The following is a 16,537-nucleotide window of genomic DNA, read 5'->3' on the forward strand; positions in this document are numbered from 1 at the left end:
AAAGCTCTGGGACTCCTGGGGCTAAAGCTGAAAAGGCAGAGAGCAGAGTGGGGGTGGGCCACCATACTCTCCTTATCCCTTCCTGTAACTAGAGAAGGAATGAGACATATTGGGTCCAGTCCCAACTGTGACACATTCGGTAGCTTGGACTGGCCACCGTGACCCACAGAGCCTCTATTTCTTCATCTGTAACAAGGACGAAGCCATAAGGACAACAGCTGCCATCCACTAAACCCTGATATGTCAAACCCTAGACTGACTAAAGACTTCACATGCAGCGTATCTTGTTGAATTCGCACCACAGCATTTCATTGTGGGCAGTGTGTCTTCATTTGAGGAGATAAGAGTGTCTATAAAATTACGGACTAGGAATACCGACTTTGCTGGGATGATGAGAACATTCAGTTAACATGGCAGGTGAAAGCCACGAGCACAGTACGCCTCCTGCCCGGAAGTAGTTCCACCAAGTCGGTTTTATTCTTCTTTCCGTAGAGACGGGCACTAACTCTGTGTCCCTGCACATTCGTGACCATGCCTTTCAGCATCCTGGCGCTCTGGTGGTTTGGGCGTTTCCCTATCATTTGCTTGTGGCTTACGTGTTTCTGTGAACACTGCTGAGTGCTGGGAACACAGTAAGGCTCTAAACACGTGTGTCCTCTGCTGCCTGAGCTGAGGGTCCCAGGCCCTGTTGTACACTTCTGGTCCAGCTGAAATGGAGATGGAGGGAGAGGAACTGGGGAGATGGCCCAGTGGGGAGCAGTGCTTGAGGACTTCGTAGTATGGGAGCAAGGCTGACCCAGTGTGTCCAGAGCAGAGGATCTAGGCCTTTTATTGCTCTGTATTAAGATATCTTTTTGGCAATCTCAGTTAGTCAATATACAGAAGAAACTGGTGTTTTGAAAAAAAAAAATGCTGTTTTTATGAGATGAAGGCATACACACTCTCTATGCCTCCCTCATATAACTGAGGACTTGTTTGTGTCAGTGGTGACACACAGGGCTGAACCAGCTCAGTATTCTAATTGAAGGCTCCCTGGAGACCAAGCAGACACCACCACAAAGGCAAGGAGGGGCGGGGGGCAAGGGACACAGTGTTGAGCAAGCCAGATCAGGCAATATAGGCCCTTAAGAGATGACTCTAGTGGGAGAGACAGACAAAAATGAGTTAACACACAGACAGACAGCCATCATTTCAGGGAGCGAGAAGAAACAGGGTAATCGGATAAAAGCATGCCTTCAAACAGACGTCAGAAGAGGCTCCACCAAGGAAGTAGTGTCTTTTTTTTTTTTTAATTAGTTTATTTTCTATTTTTTAACTTTACAATATTGTATTTGTTTTGCCATACATTGACATGAATCCACCATGGGTGTACATGTTTTCCCCTTCCAGAACCCCCCTCCGACCTCCTCCCCATCCCATCCCTCCAGGTCATCCTGGTGCACCAGCCCCGAGCACCCTGTATCATCCATTGAACTTGGACTGGCGATTCGTTTCACATATGATAATTTACATGCTTCCATGCCATTCCCCCATCTCATCCCGCCCTCGCCCTCTCCCATAGAGTCTATAATACTGTTCCATTTATCTGTGTCTCTTTTGATGTCTTGCATACAGGGTTATCTTTACCGATTGACTAAATACCATATATATGTGTTAGTATACTGTATTGGTGTTTTTCTTTCTGGCTTACTTCACTCTGTATAATAGGCTCCAGTTTCATCCACCTCTTAGAACTGATTCAAGTGTATTCTTTTTAATGGCTGAGTAATATTCCATTCGGAGAAGGCAATGGCACCCCACTCCAGTACTCTTGCCTGGAAAATCCCATGGACAGAGGGACCTAGTAGGCTAGTCCATGGGGTTGCTAAGAGTCAGACACGACTGAGTGACTTCACTTTCACTTTTCCCTTTCATGCACTGGAGAAGGAAATGGAAACCCACTCCAGTGTTCTTGCCTGGAGGATCCCAGGGACGGCGGAGCCTGGTGGGCTGCCGTCTATGGGGTCGCACAGACTCGGACACGACTGAAGCGACTTAGCAGCAGCAGCAGCAATATTCCATTGTGTATATGTACCACAGCTTCCTTATCCATTCATCTGCTGATGGGCATCTAGGCTGCTTCCATGTCCTGGCTATTATAAACAGTGCTGCGATGAACATAGGAAGTAATGTCTTAACTGAAGAGTAACGGCCAAGAGGCAAGTCTGGAGAACTCGGGGGCAGAGAGTCTTCCAGTAGAGTGAGTAGCAATTGCAAAAGCCCCAGGTTCAGAATGAGCCTGGCATGTTTGGGAAACAGCATGAAGACCCATCGGCCCGGAACCCTGGTGAGTGGGCAGAGGCAATGTGGTTACAGAGGCAGGTGGTCACCTGCAGTCTTGCAGGCCTCAAATGAGGCTGGAATCAGGAGTTGTTAGACAAGGAAAAAACATGACCTGAGGCTTACAGGGGTCACTCTGGCTGGGCTGAGAGCAGATGAAAGCTCAAGAAAGGAGACCAGTTAGGAGGCTGTCACAGTGGTTATGGTAGAGATAACAGTGCAGTGGAGGTGGAGAGAGGCAGGCTATTCTGCAACATGTTTTGAAACGCAGAGGTAGGTTTTGTTGATAGCGTTGAATAGGGGCCCTCAGAGACTAGGAATGTCTAGTATTGGGCTTGAGTAACCAGCTGAATATGGGGCTTCCCCAGAGGCTCAGCAGTAAAGAAGCTATCTGCCAATACAGGAGACTTGGGTTCAATCCCTGAGTCGGGAAGATCTGCTGGAGAAGGGAATGGCAACCCACTCCAGTATTCTTGCCTGGGAAATCCATAGACAGAGGAGCCTGGTGGGCTCCCAGTCCATGGGGTCGCAAGGAGATGGACATGACTCGGCCACTAAGCAACCACAATCCGCCTGAATGGTTAGTGATATTTACTGGAAAGTTTGAACTAGGATGGCAGCTACAAGTCACATGTTCTCTCTTGATTATAAGAAATACAAGGTGCCCACTACCCACTGAAATGGAACATATGTGACTGGAACTCATTGGAGAGTCCAGACTAGAAACACATTTGGGAGTCGTGGAGATGGCATGCAAAGCCATGGCCTTGAGATTGCTGGAGTGGGAAAGGGCGCAGAGAACGGCCAGGGGCTGAGAATCGAGGCTGATCTGCTGTTTCCAGGTCACATATGAGCGAGTGGGAAAACTTTCCAGGCAGACAGATGGTCTACAGGTGTAAAGGACCAAAGAGGACCTAGCTTGGAGTCGTGGCTAGAACACAGCGAGAGTGGGAGGAAATGAAGCCCGGTGAGGTCAGAGAGGAGTGTAGAGTTTATTCCATGTGTGATGGGAGGAGGGGGGGCAAAAAATAGGAGGTATAGGGCTTGGGAATCTGAGTTCTGGAGGCAGGATGCCTGAGTGTGTCTATGAATTCTGCTACTTACTGGGCAGGCAACCTCTTTGTACCTCCCTTTCCACATCTGTAATAGAGAGATGCTGCTAGTACCTTCCACACAGGGCTGCTGTGAAGACTAATTGAAATGATGTAGGAAGTACGTTTAGATCAGTGCTGAGTGAACGGTCAGTGTTCAATAAATGTCAACTCCGATTTATTATTGGAGAGAGTCATGTGATATGATTTACACTTTAAAATGACTCTGAACATTGGAGGCTCGACAGTAGAAGAATGGAGACATTTAGGCGGTCATCTCAGGGAGAAATGGGGGAGCCCACCTCTTCCATGGTTTCCCCCCCATGGACCACCACTGTCTCCACTCTGTTCTTGGAGCCTTGGAGCCAGTCTGGCTATCGCCTTGCACCAGCTGTGAAATGTCCTTTGTTGCTGTTTATCTCACATGTTTGTGACTGAGCCATGAAACCCTCAAGAGAAGGGCACTATCTTGCCACTTTTCTTCCTTAGAACCTGCCCTTACATCCCTAATCAGCATGCGGTAGTGATAATGTGTAGCCATCATGCCCACCCATGAAAAGAACAACAGCGATCCCCACCCCATCACATCAGGATGAACACACAGCACAGTGCATTTCCTAGGATGGTGGGCCCCACCTCCGGGCCAGGCACCAGTACCTCCTGTCAGATCAGTGGTGGCATCAGATTAGAAATAGAGCGCACGATAAATGTAACTGCTCTTGAATCATCTCAGAACCATCCTCCAGCCCCCGGTCTTTGGAAAAATTGTCTTCCACAAAACCGGTCCCTGGTGCCAAAAAAGTTGGGGACCACTGATCTGGGAAGGTCAGGTTGTAGAGCAATGGGGACAGATAAGCTGGGGGGGCCTCTGCTTGAGTGCCTTCAGAAGCTAGCCAGGAGGAAGGTGGTCCCTAGTGGGGCTTGTGGCCCCTGCTGTAGAGAGGCCTTCATGAAAGGCACATGGAGATTTCAGGCTCATTTAAATCCCATGGACACGTGTAAAGAGCTGGGCAGGCAACTCAGATTCATTTTCTAGGTCACAGAGCCAAACTTTGTGTTAGCTCAGAGGACCATTAATGGGATAATGTGCTCCATCACTGCAAGAGAGAATCAAAAAGACTTTAATAGGGCTTCATTAGATCCATCTGTCCATCCATCACTTCTTTTCCATTGCTCACCACTTGACTCCAGAAACAGAAACGCCCCCAACTAATTAGCTTTACCCTAATCTCCTTTATGTGCCATCAATTCTCTCAGAGGCCATCTGTGAGTTGAGAGTTCAGACCTTTAGGAATTATGCTAATCAGTCATTTTCTCATTTAAAGTGTCCGACTGATGACCACAATTGGAAACTTCTCCTGTGACAAAGGGGAATGCAATGGAAGATTCTGTGCTAACCTGAAGCACCCTGGTCCTCTGACATACCGTGGAATGGGTCATCTCTAAGAAAACAGGCAAAGAACATAGGACCTCGGAGCCAGGCAGCGAGTAAGACAAGATTCCATGGGGAGAGAATTTTAGTTGGTTTGTAGGATGAGTTGATGACTTGCTTTCATCTGTAAGAATCACAAAGGAAGGTGCCTGAGCTATTCCATGGAGGAATGGATGTGTGGTTTTGGCGGTGCAGAGCCACTGTTGTGTAAAACACAGAGGAGAGCCCATTCATGGAGGTAGCCGCCCAGAGGAAAATTATTTAGGAGTAGATTTTTGACCCCCTGCATCCTCCAGGCCCGTGGCTGGGCCACTAGAAGCTGGCATAGAATGTGAAGCAAGTTGCCAGGCAGAGAGGTCATTCCTGCGTTGCAGCAGCTTGAACCTGGCAGGAGAAGGGCCCTTTCAGACACAGCACGGTAATGTTCACTGCAGAACCTCAGCACCCCCAGGCCCTTACTGGGGAGAATAGAAATAATTGGCTCTGGTTTAGGGGGTCGAATAGAGTGCTCGGGGGAAAGACTGATGTTACATTAATTACTTGTTGAGTGAATAAGCAGAGTCTTAACTGGGAATTATAGCCCAGAGCAGTACTTCCCAAACTTAAACGTGCCCATGAATCTCTTGGAGGCCTTGTTAAAGTACAGAGTCTTTGATTCAGTGGGTCTGGGTGCTACCCGAGAGTCTGCATTTCTAATGAGCTCCCAGAGGATGCGGCTAGTCAGAGACCACACGTGGTATATAGCAGGAGAGGTTGCGAGTCTGGAGAACAGAAAGAACCGGCTCAAGTCCTGGCCGCTTACTGGCTCTCTGCCTCATTCCTTCACTCAGCAAATATTTTTTTGAATTTCTACTGCGTGCTCAGTTAAAAAGCTGGAACAGCATAGAAAATGTCCCTGCTCTCCTGGGGTTTGTACTCTGGTAGGGCAACACATAAGGAAAAAGGTAACAATGCTAAACTGTCTACTTAGGATTTGTGAAGATTGCTAGCAAAATACTACACTCAGTCGCTTCAGTCGTGTCTGACTTTTCGCTACCCCATGGACTGCAGCCCGCCAGGCTCCTCTGTCCATGGGATTTCCCAGGCAAGAATACTAGAGTGGGTTGCCATTTCCTACTCTAGGGGATCTTCCCTACCCAGGGATTGAACTGTTATCTCCCGCATTGTGGGTGGATTCTTTACCACTGAGCCGCCAGGGAAACGCTGGGGGCTAATGTTTATTGAGAACCTACTACGATCAAGGCACAATTGAGAAACTGACTTAATCTTTATAATACCTTGGTCACATAGCTACTCTTATCACTGTTCTCAGACACAGAAGTTGAGAAACAGACAGGAAGTCTCTTGCCCAACCTCATGGACCAGAGGAGACGGGAGTGGGGCCAGGCATCCACCTCTGGAACCCACGCTCCGACTGGGGCTCAGCAAGCTCTTCCCGTGAAGGGACAGCCAGTCGATAGCTTAGGTCCTGCGGCCCATTCAGCTTCTATCATACCTACTTAATTGTGCTCTTGGAGCACAAAGGCAGTCACAGACAATACGTAATGAGTGAGTGTGAACCTGTTCTGAGGAAAGTTCATTTAGCAGAACTGGCCTTGAGCCACTTTGAACCCTCAGGCCGTCATTTGCCAAGAACACTGGCTTCCAAGCATTATCCTACACCAGCGTTTCTCCCACTTTAAAGCAGCCTTGTCCAATGTCGATACAAGGTGAGCCACACATGCAGTTTCAAACTTTATAGCAGCCATGTTTTACAAAAGAACAGATAGCCTGGTGGGTATAGTCCATGGGGTCACAAAGAGTCGGCCGTGACTTGGTGACTAAACAACAACAAGGAAAGAAGAACATATAGAATTAATTTTACCAAGAGTTTTATTTAACAGGACACCCAAAATATGATAATTTCAGTAATGATCAATATGAACATGATTACTGTGCTATTTCACGTTCTAGATCTGGTGTGTATTTTATACTCACAGCGCATCTTAGCCCCGACTAGCCATGTTTCAAGTGGGGCTGGTGGCTGCCGCTGCTAGGCCAGGCAACTTTACGGTACTTAACCCTCACCCGGGCTCGAGTCACAGACGGTGCGTTTCCAACATGCCCCCAGACGGTGCTGGTCTGTGGTCCACACGGGAGTCCAAGGCTGCCAATAGCCACCCTCTGCTGGGAACACACCATGACGGTACTGGAGGCGGGGGGCCAGTTGGGGGATGCAAGGAAGGCTCTTTAAAACGGGGTTACATTCAAGTTGAAACCCAGAGGGTCAGAAGGAGCTGACTAAGAGAAGGACGGGAGAAAGTGCTCTAAGCTGAATTCAGAATGTCCTGGAGGAGGGAGGTCAAATTGCAGACACTCAGCATTGATCTCAGTCTGGTATCTCGGGGGATTTGTTAATAATGCAGAGATACACAGCCTGTTGACCCCTCCCACACAGGCTCAGTTACTATCCCCGATTCTGGGATTCTGTGCCCCACAGTTGCCCACACTGTCCTCCTCACAGCACCTTCCACACTTTCTGTGGGGGTGCATTATTTTCAGGGTCATGACCTCTGTGAAGGCGGGTGTGGCACTTTTTGTCATGGCCCTGTCCACAGCCTGCACCATTTGACTGCCTGGGAGCCAAGAGTGGCCTTTCACTTAAAATTCCATCCAAGATACGTCGGGGCTGTGGATGCCCTGAAAACTTTGCAGTGGGGAGACCTCAGACACAAGATGGACAAGGAATGTGGGAAAGAAAGGACAGTGTGTGTGCCGCCATCACAGGCAGAGGAGACACGGACTGAGGAGTCTTCAGATGTGTTCATTTTGGTGGCACAGTTGCTGTTGTTGTTCAGTCTCTCAGTCATATCTGACTCTCTGCAACCCCGTGGACTGCAGCACGCCAGGCTTCCCTGTCCTTCACTGTCTCCTGGAGCTTATTCAAACTCATGTCCATTGGGTCAGTGACGCCATCCCACCATCTCATCCTCTGCCGCACACTTCTCCTCTGGCCTTCAACCTTTCCTAGCATCAGGGTCTTCTCCCATGAGTCTGCTCTTCGCATCAGGTGGCCAAAGTATTGGAGCTTCAGCTTCAGCATCAGTCTTTCCAATGAATATTCAGGGTTGATTTCCTTTAGGATTAACTGGCTTGATCTCTTTGCTGTCCATGAGACTCTCAAGAGTCTCCTCCAATACCACAGTTCAAAAGCATCAATTCAGTGCAACCTTCTTTATGGTCCAACTCTCATATCACTACATGACTACTGGAAAAAGCATAGCTTTAACTATATAGTCCTTTGTCGGCAAAGTAATGTCTCTGCTTTTTAGTATGCTGTCTAGGTTTGTCATAGCTTTTCTTCCAAGGAATAAGTGTCTTTTAATTTTGTGGTTGTAGTCACTGTCCACAGTGATTTTTGAGCCTAAGAATTTATCATTCCATAATTCAACCAGAAGCTATCTTTCTTGCCTGCTAGTCTTGCAGATTTTCTTTTTTTTTTTCCTTCCTCCTATTTTTAATCAACCCAAAAAAGTGAGAAAAGTGAAAGTTGCTCAGTCATGTCCAACTCTTCATGACCCCATGGACTGTAGCCCACCAGACTCCTCTGTCCATGGGATTCTCCAGGCAAAAATACCAGTGTGGGTTGCCATTCTCTTCTCCAGGGAATCTTCCCAACCCAGGGATCAAACCCAGGTGTCCTGCATTGGGGGCAGATTCTTTACCATCTGAGTAAGTCTTGAAGGTTTTGTTTCTTTTTTTTTCCCCCTCTTACTTTTCATCAACCCAAAAGCAAGTATAAATGGAAAAGGCAAAACACAGACCAGTCCAAACATGGAAGGTTCTGTCATCTGACCATCAGGATTCGTTGTGTTTTAATATTTCATCAGCTTGCGCTGATATTAGTTTTAAAAAGTGTGTGTGTAAAAATGCACAGAAATTATAATTTCAGTGCAGTCTGTGTTAATTATTTGAGAAGTTATCTTAAATTGCAGAATGGTTTTTTTGAGGGCAAACTTTGAAACCTGAGTAATTATCAGATGGCCATTTAAAAAAAAAATCAAAACTAACCCAGTGCCTGAGAAGACATGTTACTGAAATCAAATAAACTGGTGGTGTCATCTGTAAATTCTGTGTGTACTGCTATGGTATCCGAAACATAATTATCAAGCTTAAGTTAATTAGACTAATGCTCAGAAAATCTGGCCTGGCAGCTTGTTGTAAGTAATTATATATACTGATTAAAAATGCAATATGCTGTGAGCAAAGGCAAAGGAAACTCCTTTGGACATAGCCTGTGCACGTGTACAAATAGGAATCCACCTAGGAGAGTGCCCACGAGGAGAAGGAACGTTGTGGAAACAGGTGGGCATCATGCCAGGTCTTTGCAGGGTGGCCTGCTAATGCCACTTGACCCAATACAAGATGAGAGGCTGTCAGGACAGGGTCAGCTCAGCAGGACGGTTGGCCCTTGAATGTCCATGCCCACCCCCAAGCACACTCCCCGCCAGAGCCGGGGTGCCGGCCTATTATTTATTTTCTCTCAAGCTTCTCCTTCAAAGTATGATTAGCCATGAGACAGCTGAAGTCAGCTGCCTTGGTATTTTTCCAGACTCTGAAAACATGAAATGACTGTGACTTGTGGATCACAAGTAAGGGTGGGGTGCTAGCTTCTAAGTGGGCACACACATAGCTTTCATTTGCCCTTCTACTTGCTGTGTCGTTTTCTCTCCAGTGGTTCTTGAAAGAGGGGAGATGCCATTGAGAGTCTGTGGGCAAAGACTAGGGACACCCAATGTTTGGCTCTCTACTCAGATTCTTCCTAAGTTTATATACCATAGCAATGCCATCAGGCAAAGAAAGACACATTTCAGATTGGTGAGGGCTGCAAAGAAATCTTGTTCTCAGCTCTCTTTTACAGGGTGCATCTCTGTTCCTGCATTACTCTTATAACATTTGGCTTAAGAGAACAGAACCAAACCTTTCTCTGAGGACCGAGGATGGTCATAGCTGTGTCACCCTTCCAAATATCTGTTACAGTTGGTTCATTTGGGCAAGAAGTGTTTAGTGAACTACATGTGTCTAGCCCTGGTTTGGTAAGATCATTGGCTAAGATGTTAGACTGATCCACGTGGCAGTAATGCTTTGAAGATTAAGGGAAGAATTAACGTTGCTCATGGGCATGGTTTTGCCTTTAATTTTAGTGGGGAAGATACTTTGAATAAGTATCTTCAAACAGAACCATACTGAGGAGTCACCTATTCTAGCCTTGGTGGAAGAGGGGAAATGTATTCTATGCAAGAGCGTAGTACATGCAAACGGCTGGTGGTAAAAGAGGAGACAGATTGTTTAAAGAACCACTGCTACTCAGATAGGGTGGAAAGAGTGCAAAGGGTTGAGAGAGGAGGGTGAAATGGTAAATGGGGGGCCTACCGTGCCAAGAGAGCTGTGCCAAGGACCAGTATCTCAGGGCCAGAGCACAGATGGCGAGGGTTTCAAGACTGAGCTGAAACAGCCCCGGCCCGTGGCCTAGAGTTTACTTTCTGTTTCCTCATCAGAGACACCCCAATACACACTTCAGTTGTGGTGTTGCAGTGCAGAAATTATACGCAGGCCACCCTGTTATTTTTTAATTGAGGGTCATTTTCAGTAGAGAAACACATTGGCTTTCAGTTCCTAGACTTCAGAAGACCCAGCAATTCATTTCATCTCTCTGGGCCTTTGTTTTCTTCTCTGTAAAATGGAAATAATAGCACTGTGCCTCTCCCTACCCCAAAGCGCATCCAAGGAGGTTCCACAGGTGAAAGTACTTTGACGGCAACACCTTAGCCTAGCCCCACTGCTCAGCAGATGCTCAGCACCGTTTTATGAGACAGAGAATGGCTGAAGGAGCGGCCCCGGTCCCACCACCTGTGGGCTGCAGGAGCGTGTCTCTGAGCCCCAGTCCCCTCATCTGAAAAGGGGGGTTGGCAGCACGTGTAGTTGGTGCTCTAGAGGTTTAACGAGATATCCTGTCTGTACACTCGGCAAGCACGCAACTGCGTCCCATCAATGGTAACAAAACTAGCAGGAAACAACCCAGTTACGCCGTCTTTACTCCGGGCTCCCATCGTTTGATGTTTCCACGTCCCCAGAACAGAAGGGTCCCTGGTACTGGACCAGGAGCCTCTCTGCCCCAAGCCAAGGGTCGGGGTTCCTCTGCCACAGAGCAGTGTCTGTTCCTCGTGATTCAGCTGCGTTTTGGCGGAAGAATCAAGTTCCGAATTTGACTCCTTTTATAGGTGGATGAGTTGCCTCTCCACCCAAGGCTAAGGTAACTATTTTAGGAGTGAAAGAACTAGTCCATCAGCACATTGTTTTGCCTCCTGGGTATAAAAACAGTTTGCTTCGTTTAAAAAAAAAATGTTTAATTTTGGTGTCTGAGAACCAGTTAGGAACACTCGCAGATCTGGATTGATAACTTGGTTACTCTGCTTCAGCCTAGCGTCAGTGATTTGGAGTCAAAATCAAAAAGTAAAGAGGGAGAGGAACAAAACAGCTATCGATATTTTAATGGCTTTTCCAACATCATGTCTGTGCTTCCTACCTAAACAGCCATCAGCATACGGTGTGTTGCCCCCGGTGATGGGCAGCAGAAATGGAGACAGAGCGGCTACAGACCTTTTAAAATACGGTCGAGGCGTGGCAATCAGCATAGAGAAAGGAACTAAGAGATATTATGAAATGTAGGAAGCATGTGCAGTTTATATTACTACTGCAGACATGTTTATTAAAATCCAGGCAAGTATTACTTTTGCTTCAGAAATAGGACATCAGAGCAAATTTATGGTGAGGAGAGTGTTTGGATGACTCTAGCAGACATAAAGCTCTTAAGGCAGAGCAGTGTTAATTAAGAACAGCATCGTGTGTGAAGTGTTACACCCAAAATAGATCCTGCGGGGGGCACTCGGTGAAGGGATACATCAATTTCAGACATCTGGAATCCAATTAATAACTTCAGTGCTTTTACATGGCAAATGCTACCATGTCGTAATTCTTACAGAGGCTCTCAGAGTGGAAGCTGGATTTCCATGGTGAGGGGAATTGCTGTCAGAGTTGTAATTCTCAGTGTTGGCCAAGGATGGCCCTCTTTGTTTGCTTTCATTCATGACCTGCTTCCCTATAGTTACTTAAGTAGTTGTGCTTGAAGACTGATAAGTATCTTCACACCCATCACCCCAAACAAAAGCTCCGACTTTCTTCTTTCTTGTTTTAAAAACATTTTATTGTAGTTGATTTACACTGTTGTGTTAGTTTCTGCTATACAGCAAAGTGGATCAGTTATACATATATCTACTCTTCTTTAGATTCTTTTCCCATATAGGCCATTCCAGAGTACTGAGTACAGTTTCCTGTGCTATAGAGTAGGTCCTTATGGATTATCTAGTTTACATATATTACAGTTATATATTAATCCCAACCTCCTGGTTTCTGTCTCCTTCCACCCCACCTTGAACCTTTGGTAACCAGAAATTTCTTTTCTTAGTCTGTGAGTCTGTTTCTGTTTTATAGATGAGTTCATTTGTACCAACTTTTCTATTTGACCCCTTAAGTGATACCCTAGGTTTCTTGTCCTCCTCTGACTTCCTTCACTTAGTACGAACATCCCCAGGTCCATCAATGTTTCTGACAAAGGCATCAGTTCATTCTGTTTTATGGTGGCGTCATATTCCGTTGTGTAGACACACCACAGCTTCTTGATCCATCTGTCCTCTGTGGACACTTAGAGTGCTCCCTTTTTTTTTTTTGCTAATGTAATTAGTGCTGCAGGGAATGTTGGGGTCCATGTGGATTTGCATCGTAATGTTCCCACCCCGACCCATACAGATCCAGGAGTGAGAAGGCGGGATCATGTGGCCACTCTAGTTTTAGTTATTTAAGGAACCTCCATACTATTGTCTGTCATGACTGTGACCCATTCACACTCCCCCCCAAAGCACAGGAGATCTCTCTTTTCTCCGTGCCGTCTCCCCCACTTACTCTCTGTAGTCTTCTTTTCGTTCGTTTTGACTCTCTACTTGATACCTGACTGTAACCAATTAACAATGTTGAGAGTTTCAGGTGCAGAGCAGAGACTCAACCATACACTTCCAGGTGTTGGTTCCCCCAAAACTACTCCTGTGGTCTTTTGGGGGATGGGCATTCTGACTGGTGTGAGGTCCTACCTCGTTGCAGTTGCCATTTTCAGTTCTCCTATAATAAGTGATGTCGAGCATCGTTTTTCAGGTGGCTCAAAAAAAAAAAAAAAAAGCAAAAACAGTGTGAGTTAAAGTGACTTCTTGAGATTGGCTTCTTGAAGGTCTCCCATGTTCTGAATTGTATTTCAATTACCTGTGGCAGGACATTGCTTGGGGTCCGGTGTTCTTTACCGTCTGGCACACTTTGTGAATGTGAAGTGACCTCTGCTATTGCTGTTCAGTCGCTCAGTCGTGTCCTACTCTTTGTGACCCCATGGACTGCAGCACACCAGGCTTCCCTGTCCTTCACTGTCTCTCAGAGTTTGCTCAGACTCTTGCCCATTGAGTCTGTGATGCCATCCAACCATCTCATCTTCTGTCGTCCCCTTCTCCTCCTGCCCTCAATCTTTCCCAACATCTGGGTCTTTTCCAGTGAGTCGGCTCTTCTTATCTGGTGGCCAAAGTATCGGAGCTTTAGTTTCAGCATCAGTCCTTCCAATGAATATTCATGGTTGATTTCCTTTAGGATTGACTGCTTTTATCTCCTTGCTGTCCAAGGGACTCTTAGAAGTCTTCTCCAGCGCTATATTCACAAACATCAATTCTTGGGTGCTCAGCCTTCTTTATGGTCCAGCTGTCATATCAATACATGACTACTGGAAAAACCATAGCTTTCACTACATGAACCTTTGTCAGCAAAGTGATGTCTCTACTTTTTAATAGGTTGTCTAGTTTTGTCATAACTTTTCTTCCAAGTAGCAAGCATCTTTTAATTTCATGGCTGCAGTCACCATCAGTAGTTGATTTTGGAGCCCAAGAAAATAAAATCTACCACTGTTTCCACTTCTATTTCCCATGAAGTAATGGGACCAGATGCCATGATCTTAGTTTTTTGAATGTTGAGTTTTAAGGCAGCTTTTTCACTCTCCTCTTTCACCTTCATCAAGAGGCTATTTATTTCCTCTTTACTTTCTGCCATAAGGGTTGTGTCATCAGCATATCTGAGGTTATTGATTCCAGCTTGAGCTTCATCCAGCCTGGCATTTCCAGTGATGTACTCTGCATTTAAGTTAAATAAGCAGGGTGACAATATACAGCCTTGAGGTACTCCTTTCCTAGTTTGGAACCAGTCCATTGTTCCATGTCCAGTTCTAACTCTTTCTTCCTGACCTGCATACAGGTTTCTCAGAAGACAAGGTGGTCTGGTATTCTGATCTGTTTAAGAATTTTCCCCAGTTTGTTGTGATCCACACAGTCTAAGGCTTTAGCATAGTCAATGAAGCAGAAGTAGATGTTTTTCTGGAGTTCTCTTGCTTTTTCTATGATCCAATGGCTGTTGACAATTTTAATCTCTGGCTCCTCTGCCTTTCCTAAATCCAGCTTGAACATCTGGAAGTTCTCAGTTCATGTACTGTTGAAGGATTTTGAGCATTACCTTGCTTGAAGGATTTTGAGCATTACCTTGCTAGCTTGTGAAGTGAGTGCAACTGGATGGTAGTTTGAGCATTCTTTGGCATTGCCTTTCTTTGGGACTGAAATGAAAACTGACCTTTTCAGTCCTTTGGCCACTGCTGAGTTTTCCAAATTTCCTGGCATGTTGAGTGAAGCACTTTCACAGCATCATCTTTTAGGATCTGAGATAACTCAGCTGGAATTCCATCATCCCCATTAGGTTTGTTCATAGTGATGCTTCCTAAGGCCCACTTGACTTCGGACTCCATGATGTCTGGCTCTAGGTGAGTGATCACACCATCGTGGTTATCTGGGTCATTAAGTCCTTTTTTATACAGTTCTCCTATATATTCTTGCCGCTTCTTAATCTCTTCTGCTTCTGTTAGGTTCTTGCCATTTCTGCCCTTTATGGTATCCATCTTTGCATGAAATATTCCCTTGGTATCTTCAGTTTTCTTAAAGCTATCTCTAGTCTTTTCCATTCTATTATTTTCTTCTATTTCTTTGCATTGTTCACTTAAGAACACTTTCTTATCTTTCCTTGCTATTCTCTGGAACTCTACATTCAGTTTGGTGTATCTTTCCCTTCCGCTTCTCTTTTCTCAACTATTTGTAAGGCCCACTCAGACAACCATTTTGCCTTCTTGCATTTCTTTTTCTTGGATATGGTTTTTGTCACCGTCTCCTGTACAATGTTACAAACCTCTTTCAGTAGTTCTTCAGGCACTCTATCAGGTCTAATCCCTTGCGCGCCGTTTTTCAAGTTGTTTTACTGGAAATGTCCACCAGGCGGCAGCACTTCCTCATGCCCCACGAGGTTTCCTATGGCAACAGGAGCCTTAGAGCAACTCACGCCCCCGTCTTGGAGATTATAGAGTGGGAAATGCTAGGGCTCCGGTGTCATTACTTTTTTCCCCTTCCCCTGCACTGCCGGACCGATCCCAAGTCCTGCTGAAACAGTGATGCTGAGGGTGTTCTACACCTTAGGTGGGGGCACTTTTCAAAGCGCGTGCCGCCCAGAGGGTCTACAGATCGTTGAGTGCACTCGGCGTGCTTGAGCCATAGGGGGGCCCGCCTGGGTCTGGAGATTGGGGTTCCATTCACAGGGACCAATCACTGCAGGTCCAACGGGGACTCCTTTGCTGGCACATCCTCCCCAGCTTCCTCAGCTCTGCCCCACTCCAGTCCAACCTTGAGACCCAAGGCTGCTCAGGCTCCGGGGATGTGACACCAGCCCAGGCTACCCAGGCCCGAGAGAAACACTCTTGGCATTTCTTTTCTGTTGTTTTCTCTTAAATTTTTATGTATGTTGGAGTAGAGTTGATTTACGAGTGGTGTTTGTTTTGGGTGTTGAGCAACCCAATTCAGTTACACAGACACATGTATGTATCCGTATCATTGTATCTTTGCACTCTTTTCTCATCTAGGGTATCACAGAGTGTTGAGTAGAGTTCCCTGTGTTACGCAGTAGGTCCTTGTGGATTATCTATTTTACATATATTTCTGTGTATATGTTAACCCCAGCCTCCTAACTTATCCCTCCCTCCGCCATACCTTTCCCCTTTGGTGACCAGAAGTTACCTTTCTAAGTCTGTGAGTCTGTTTCTGAGTTCATTTGTACTGATTTTTCTATTCGACCCATAAGTGATATCCTAGGCTCTTTGTCCTCTGTCTGACTTCCTTCACTTAGTACGATCATCTCCAGGGCCATCAATGTTGCTGACAAAGGCATTAGTTCATTGTGTTTTATGGCCGAGTCACATTCCATATATATGTATGTGTGTGTGTATAGCTATAGATATAGTTGTTATTGTTCAGTTTCTCAGTTGTGTCAGACTCTGCAACAACATGGACTGTAACCCACCAGGCCTCACTATGCTGGCAAATGGATAAAGAAGATGTGGTATATATACCACAGGATAAAGAATAGGCAGCGTGTGTGTGTGTGTGTGTCTGTATATGTATATATATACATAACACCACATTGTCTTTATTCGTCTGCTGATGGACAGTTTGGTTGCTTCCGAGCCTTGGCTAATGTAAACAGT

At 46.0% G+C, this 16,537-nt stretch overlaps 1 protein-coding gene across 42 annotated transcripts in view; it reads left to right on the forward strand.

Moving 5' to 3' along the window:
- FHIT (fragile histidine triad diadenosine triphosphatase) overlaps positions 1-16,537 on the forward strand; it is a 1,651,033-nt gene that overhangs the window by 1,588,935 nt on the left and 45,561 nt on the right. The window contains exon 9 of one of the 42 annotated variants that reach the window (XR_014063952.1): positions 4,736-4,898. The exons of the other annotated variants lie outside the window; for them this stretch is intronic. The gene's annotated coding sequence lies outside the window, so the exon portion shown is untranslated. The remainder of the gene's footprint in view (positions 1-4,735; positions 4,899-16,537) is intronic. 42 annotated transcript variants of the gene reach the window in all.

The sequence above is a fragment of the Giraffa tippelskirchi genome, chromosome 9, assembly GCF_054371585.1.
Source record: "Giraffa tippelskirchi isolate mGirTip1 chromosome 9, T2T-mGirTip1v1.2.pri, whole genome shotgun sequence".
NCBI lineage: Eukaryota > Metazoa > Chordata > Mammalia > Artiodactyla > Giraffidae > Giraffa > Giraffa tippelskirchi.